Genomic DNA, 7,943 nt, shown 5'->3' on the forward strand with positions numbered 1-7,943 from the left:
GTCAGGGAGTATTGGAGGTTTGGTGGTTAGATGATTATACTAGTATGAAATTGAGTGAAATTGTTGTGAAAAATTGCACTTATCTCAAAGATATGGTATATTTGTTGTTATTATAGTTTTGATACTTTTTCATCATTGTTTGTTGTAATAAACATTTGATGAACTATATTAGCTATTAAGATATTTATCTCACCCTATGGTTATATTTTTTAGGTGAGGGCTCCGGTAGGGGCAAGAGAAAGGAAGGGGCAATTGAAGAGTGAAGAGCATGCAGTATAGTTCTTCCCCTTTTTCTCTTTTGGATTTATAATGAATATGCTATTATATATTGCCAATCTAGAAACATGACATTGTTTTGGATATCACTTGTATGTATTTGTGATAAGAGTGTGTATCTTCTTCTAAGATTAATGTTGTGGATTAAGTATGTGTGCTTGGCTAAGTTACCCTTACATGTGATATATTTCAAGTGATTTGTGTGCCAAAATGACCAAATGATTTGTGCCTTGAGTTTTATCCTCCCTGTTATATTATTGTCAAATGGAAGTATTTGAGTGAGATTTCTTAATTGTATGATATGAATGAATTATTATGTTGTATGTAGTCTATTTGAGGTGGACGAGGTATCTCTGGGGCTAATGACATTTGGTATTGTGAATTGGACACCAATGTGTGTGTTTTGAGATGAAAATGAACCATTCAGTTTCAGGTGTCTATCTTTTAAATGGATGATTATTTGAGTGTAAAATTGGTGCCATTAGTTAGAGAGCTCAAAGAGTTTTGTGTGGACACTTGAGTTGCCCAAATTGAAAGTCAGATAGTGAAACGATACACTCTAAAAGTTTGGAAGAATATCATGATAGCAATCTACTGTTATGACAGGAGGTGCACACTGCGACGCATGGTTGTTGCACTATGGCGCAATGGCCTTTGAGGGATTTGTCCCTCTATGCCATCCGCCATGACGGGTGCAGCTTGCATCACAACAAACAAACCAGATAAGGGCAAAATGGCTTGTTTCAACTTGTTTTAAAGTGATTTGAATTCCATACTTTCGTATTTGCTCTTAATTGATTTTTAACCATGGTTTAAGCTCAACATTTTTTTAAAAAAGGGTTTTCTTAGGATTCTAATGTTTTAAACTAAATTATCTTTAAACCCTTAAGTTGTGGTAACTTCTTCAGGGAATTTTATTTAATCTTAGTAATGTCAAGGCAAACATTATAGCTCTGTCTTTACCAAATATGGTTGAAAGCACATCAAAATGATGGAAAGGTTTCCCACAAAATTGAGTAGGCTTTTTGTTTCTCTATAAAAGAACCAAACCAATTTATATATATACTCCTTCCACAAAATATTACCTATAAAATATCCAAATACAATATGAATCATATAATGTTACCTTTATATACTCATCCCAAATAGCCTTTTTAGTTGTAGCATACTATTTATTTGGATCCCATCCAAATCCTGATGTGTTAGTGCCATTAGCCATGTCATTTACAACCTGCCAATTGACTTTTAATGTCTTTAAATGAGATTGAATGTTAGGATAAACCTTGATTCCATAGCCAAGGATCTTCTCATGCAATATAGAATGCAATTGCTTCAATACTTCAGACTTGAAACCACTATGAGCAAGTAAACCTCCTTCTTCATGAATTTGTAAAAAGGAAGCAACAAGTACATCATCCTCTTCAGGTGTCCATGCATGGAACTTTTGTTTTGTTGAGGTCTCCTCTACCATTATCTAAATTAAAACATAATAAAACAATGAATAATGATTAGAGTATATTATATATAATTCATAGTTAAAACCTATACAAAGCATGGAACAAAAAAGTATAGAACAAAAATGGCAATATGGCACACAAATTTTATATAATCAATATTTAGACTTGGAAATATATAACCATAAATATTTCAAATAACACCCATACAAAGTGCTTAAAATATAAATGATGATAGTACTGCTACTCCATATATATAATATAAAGTCATTACACTTCCACTATATTGATTAACACTTATCTATTATCCCTACAACTTATGAAATCTACAAACATCTCATTAGCCAAAGTCTCACAAAAGTTGTTCCATACATCCAATGGCTATTTGTAAGGGGAGCATCTATGTTAAAGCTATTTGTATCTAATTCTTCAAACCCATTCTTGAGGGGATCCGATCCTTGTTGATAAATCAAATTATGTAAGAGGCAACAAGCTATCACAATTTGATTATGAGTTCAAATTGGGTAGAATGATGGACTTTTAAGAATAGTCTAGTGCAATTTCAACATCCTAAAGCAACTCTCGATGACATTACGAGTTGATGCATGCCTCATATTAAAGCATTCTTGAGCACTAATAGGGTGTTTTCCATTGATCTATCCCAAAAAATTAGATGGTGTTAGGATTTTTGATCTACTTCACTGATTGATGAAGGGGCAAATCTATCAAACAAGTTCATAACTGAGGTTATTATTGTCCAAAAAAATTCACTTCCATGAAACCTATCTCATTTCTATAGGCCTCATTATGAAACCCAATTCAACCTATTTTGATGGATTTCATTTCGATGTGGAAATCTATTTCATGCATACCAAACCAAAAAAAAAAATATGAATTGCAATTCCAATTCCATTTCTATGTCTTCATTTCTAACATACCAAACAGGGTATTAGATTATCTTAGTCAGGTTCATGGCATGGGTTTTGGGGCCAAATCAACATAGGTATTAGGTACATGTAGGACGGCAGCTTTTGAGACTATTGGCCCTAAGATTACTGCAAGGGAGGTCTAAATGTGCGTTAACACAAAACTATCTAATTTAATAGTTTAAATTAGCTTAATTTATACTTTAAAGTGATAAGATAAGATATGGGAAATGTAGCATGAGTTTTGGGAGTCTCAAGCATCACCAGAGCCATACCCTTATGCTTCACTTTAGGCCACTTACAACCTTCTAGATTATCCTAGTAAGGCTTGTGTCATAAGTTTCAAGGTCACATCAACACAAGTAATTGGTGCACGTAGGGGGTATCTTTTAAGACTATTGGGACCTCGAGGTTGCTTGCTAAGAGCTAAAGGAGGCATATGAGTAACCCTGAGACTGTTGTGATGAAGGTGCAATAGGTTGACACGAAACTCTCTAAGTATTGCTGAGTGTTTCGCTCAATGTGGGCGAACCAATTTCCTAACTGGCCCCTCCCAGACTTCCTACTAGGAAAGGAGGTACGAGTCAATCATAGAACCAGTCAAAGTCTAATTAATGGGGTCAACTAATCCTTTTCATTTAATTCACTAATTTGTGTCTCCTTCTATCATCTGGCAGCAATAGCACCAGGTCCCTCACTCTCACATGCATGGCTGCACGCATGAAAGAGAAAACACCAAAAACTAGTGACCTTACAAGGCACCACCGTTGAAGACTGCCCAACCAACTTATTCATGCAAGCATGATATTCCTGCGTCTTTCCAAAGTAAGGGTAAACCCCTAGAATTAATATATAGTAACCTTCCTTGAAATTCATTTTTCTCTCCTATATATATATATATATATATTTTATAACAATATATATATAATAGAACTAATACTTCATGTAATATTAATAAAGAATCGGATATTTAACTTGTTATAAAAAAATCTAATATAAAAAAATGCACAACTAAATATAATTCTTAAGATATTCTCCCCTTCTCCCTCATAAAAACCCACATCTTCTCCTTTTCATTTACTCATTTCTTTTGTTTTTCCTCCCTTTCATCTCCTCTCAACTCATTTGATCAGCTCAGCTTCAAAATATTGGTAATTTTTTATCTTATTTAATTTATTTTTATTTCATTATTAATATTTAATTTATATAATTTTTATATTTCATTTAATTTATCTTTTACTATTTAATATCTTCACTGATAAAATTTTTTTTATTTTTTTTTCAAGTTTCTCCAACTACTCAATACCCCAAATATATTTTTCTGACATTCTGATTTATAACAATAACAAAAGTTTAATAAAATATATTTATCTATTAATAATTTAAATAATACCAGCTAAATAATATGCTAAAACTAATATATTTAATAAAATTATTAGTCATATACATTTAATAAAAATACATATTATTAAATAATAAATATTAAAAATAAATTATAAATGTAATATTAAAAAATACGATTTTTTAAATAAAATATAATAATAAAAAATTAAAATATGAATGTATAAGAAAATAGAATATTATAAGTTTTTTTTTAACAAATGTAGATATTTCATAGCAGTTCTGGTAGCATATTTGAAAATTTAAATTTTGTTGACAACATTGTTTGTAGAGATTCAGAATCGCTATTAATGTTGGTGGATTTTCTAAAATTTTCACATTTCCTAACGATTTCAGCCAAGCTCATATCAAAATTTTCAAAATAGTGAACAAAATTTTGGGGTAGATTTTATTGCAATGTCAGAGTAGGGATTTAACTCCGCCTATATTTATAGCCGGTCCCAAGCTTGGGTAAACGAGGAGAGTTGTGTTAGGCCATCAACAGCTAATGTAGAACTTTGTTGAATCTATCATGAATATGGACAATAGACGTTATAATGTTAATGCTAGGTCGTTGCCCGTAAGTAACGCGCTGCATAGCTCGAGTACAGTGATAAGTGAGTTAGAGCCACTGCATCGATGCCTGGATGTAGTGTTAAATGAGTAAGGGCTACCGTGTCATTCTGGACGCACGCGGCTAAAGAAGTTAGTCTATGAGAGCAAATTTAGATTTGGTACTTGGAATGTTGGGACATTGAATTGTAAATCTGTAGAGGTTGTAGGGGTTATGATTCAAAGGAAAATCAATATCCTTTGCCTGCAAGAAACAAAATGGTGTGGAAAAGAAGCTAAGGATATTTCAAGGTTTTAAACTTTAATATATAGGAAAAGTAAGTGCACGCAATGGAGTAGGCATCATTATAGATAAGGAGTGGAAGAAGAATGTTGTAGAAGTTAGCAGAATTGGAGACAGAATTATTTCCTTAAAAATGATAATTGGACGTGAGACTGTTAATATTGTTAGCGCTTATGCGCCGCAAGTCAAGACAGAAGCCAGTCTTAAGGAATTATTTTGGGAGGATCTAGAGGGGTTGATTTGACACATACCACAGAGTGAAAAGATTTTTATTGGAGGAGACTTTAATGGGCATGTCGGGAGGGAAGCTGGTCAGTATGCGAGGGTGCATGGTGGTTTTGGTTTTGGAGAGCTAAACAATGAAGGACAAACTCTTCTTGATTTCTCATTGGCGTATGATTTTAAGATTGCCAACATTTGTTTCAAGAAGAGAGATGAGCATCTCATCACTTACAAAAGTAGAGCCTTAAGGTCACAGATTGATTTTCTTTTGGTTAGGAACACAAATAGAAGACTTTGTAAAAATTGCAAGGTGATCCCTAGGGATGCTGTAACGACACAACATAAGGTCCTAGTCCTTGATGTGTGTACTATGAGTAAAATCCAAAAACGTCAACAAGTAGTAGTACCAAGGATTAAGTGGTGGCAATTAAAAGGTGAGAAGCAAGATATTTTCAAGCGAAATCTTTTGGATAAAGGAATTTAGGAATCTCAGGGAAGTGTTAACATCATGTGGGAGGATATGGCTAAAAAGATACGAGAGGTTGCAAAAGTAGTTTTGGGAGAATCAAAAAGTTCTGGTTCGAGAGATAAGGAGTCTTGGTGGTGGAATAATAGTGTACAGGACAAAATCAAGTATAAGAAGAACTGTTTTAAAGCCATACATTTGTGTAACAATGAGGAAAATTGGGAGAGGTACCGTATGGCTAAGAAGGAAACTAAGAGAGCTGTGGGTGAAGCTCGTTCTAAAGCTTTTGAAGAATTTTATAAGAGTATTGAGACGAAGGAAGGAGAGCGAAATATTTATAAGATTGCCAAGAGTAGGGAAAGAAAATCAAGAGATCTAGAACATGTAAGGTGTATTAAGGATGAAGAGGGAAGAACTTTAGTTACAGATGATGAAATTAAAAATAGATAGGAGACTTACTTTTCTAAACTTTTCAATGATGGAGAGGGTTCATCTAGTAACTTGGAGGATTTAGTAACTGATGAAGGAGAACAAAATTTGTCATTCTATCAAATAATACGTGATAAGGAAGTAAAGGAAGCTCTTAAGAAAATGGCAAATGGTAGAGTTAACGGACTTGATTGTATATCTATCGAAGCGTGGAAATATTTAGGTGAAGAAGGGGTGAGATGGTTAACTAAGTTATTTAATATGATTTTACGGTCCAAGAAAATGCCTGATGAGTGGAGGAGAAGTACACTAATTCCTATTTATAAAAATAAAGGAGATATTCAGAATTGTACTAACTATAGAGGGATCAAACTCATGAGCCATACAATGAAATTGTGGGAGAAAGTAATTGAGCACAAGTTGAAATTGGAGACAAGTATTTCTGAGAATTAGTTTGGTTTTATGCCAGGTAGATCAACTACAGAGGCGATTTATCTACTAAGGGGATTAATGGAAAAGTATTGTTGTAAAGATAAAGATCTACACATGGTTTTTATTGATTTGAAAAAAGCTTATGACCGTAGACTAAGAGAAGTGCTTTGGAACGCATTAGAAAAAAGGGAGTATGGATTGCTTATATTAAAGCTATACAAGATATGTATGAGGGGGTAAAAACTAGTATAAGAATGCCTAGTGGTCAAACAAAGGATTTTCCTATAAAGATTGGACTACATCAGGGATCATCTCTGAGTCCTTATTTGTTCAACTTGATCTTAAATGTTTTGACTGAACATATTCAAGGGAAAATTCTGAAATGTATGCTCTTCACGGATGATATAGTTCTTATAGCAGAGACAAGAGAAGAGGTTAATTGCAAACTTGAGTTATGGAGGAGGACATTGGAGTCGAAAGGTTTTCATCTGAGTAGAAGTAAGACAGAATATTTATATTGTAAATTTGGTAAAGGACTATTCGACAATAATTTGGAAGTGAAATTGGGAGATCAAATTATACCTCAAGTGGAAAAGTTTAGATATTTGGGAGCCATTATTCAAAATGATGGTGAAATCAGCAGAGATATTTCACATAGAATTCAAGCTAGGTGGTTTAATTGGAGAAAAGCTAAAGGAGTTATTTGCAACCATAAGGTGCCTAATAAACTTAAAGGAAAGTTTTATCGCACTGCTATCAAACCGGCAATGTTATATAGTAGTGAATGCTGGGCTCTAATGGGACAGCAAGAGCATAAAGTTAGAGTAGCAGAGATGAGAATGTTACGATAGATGTGCGGACATACACGTAAAGATAAAATTCGAAATGAGCATGTACGCGAAAAAGTGAGGGTGGCACCTACTGAGGAAAAAATGGTAGAAAATCAGTTGAGATGGTTTGGGCATGTACAAAGAAGACCAAGGGAGGCACTAGTGAGAAGAGTGGAACATATAACTTTGAGTCTGATTAAGAGAGGTAGAGGAAGGCCTAAGAGAATACTCTTGGAAGCTATTGAACGCAATCTCTTAATTAATAATATTCCTAAAAGCTTGATAAATGATAGAGCACAATGGCGTCTTGCAATCCATGTAGCCAACCCCACCTAGTGGGATAAAGGCTTGTTGTTGTTGTTGTTGTTGTTGTTGTCAGAGTAGGGATTTGTTGAACTGTTACACAGATTGTAGCGTTTTGACTATATGGCTAGCAGTTTGAAAAACCAATACTATGCACCTCACTATGCTTGATATAGCAGTGTTGGGCAAGCCGTTACTAACATTCGCGGTGGTTTAAACCGTTACTATAATACCTCCAGAATCATTATTGAATACTTTTTTTTGGTAGTAGGCTATAGAGGATGACACTGTTGTCTATAGTTAGACTGTTGCCTATAGCCTAACTATAGGCAACAGATATATGTTGTTGGCTTTCAAAATAAACTTTGC

This window comes from Prosopis cineraria, unplaced genomic scaffold, assembly GCF_029017545.1.
Source record: "Prosopis cineraria cultivar Desert tree isolate PC_DT_omini unplaced genomic scaffold, ASM2901754v1 PC10, whole genome shotgun sequence".
NCBI lineage: Eukaryota > Viridiplantae > Streptophyta > Magnoliopsida > Fabales > Fabaceae > Prosopis > Prosopis cineraria.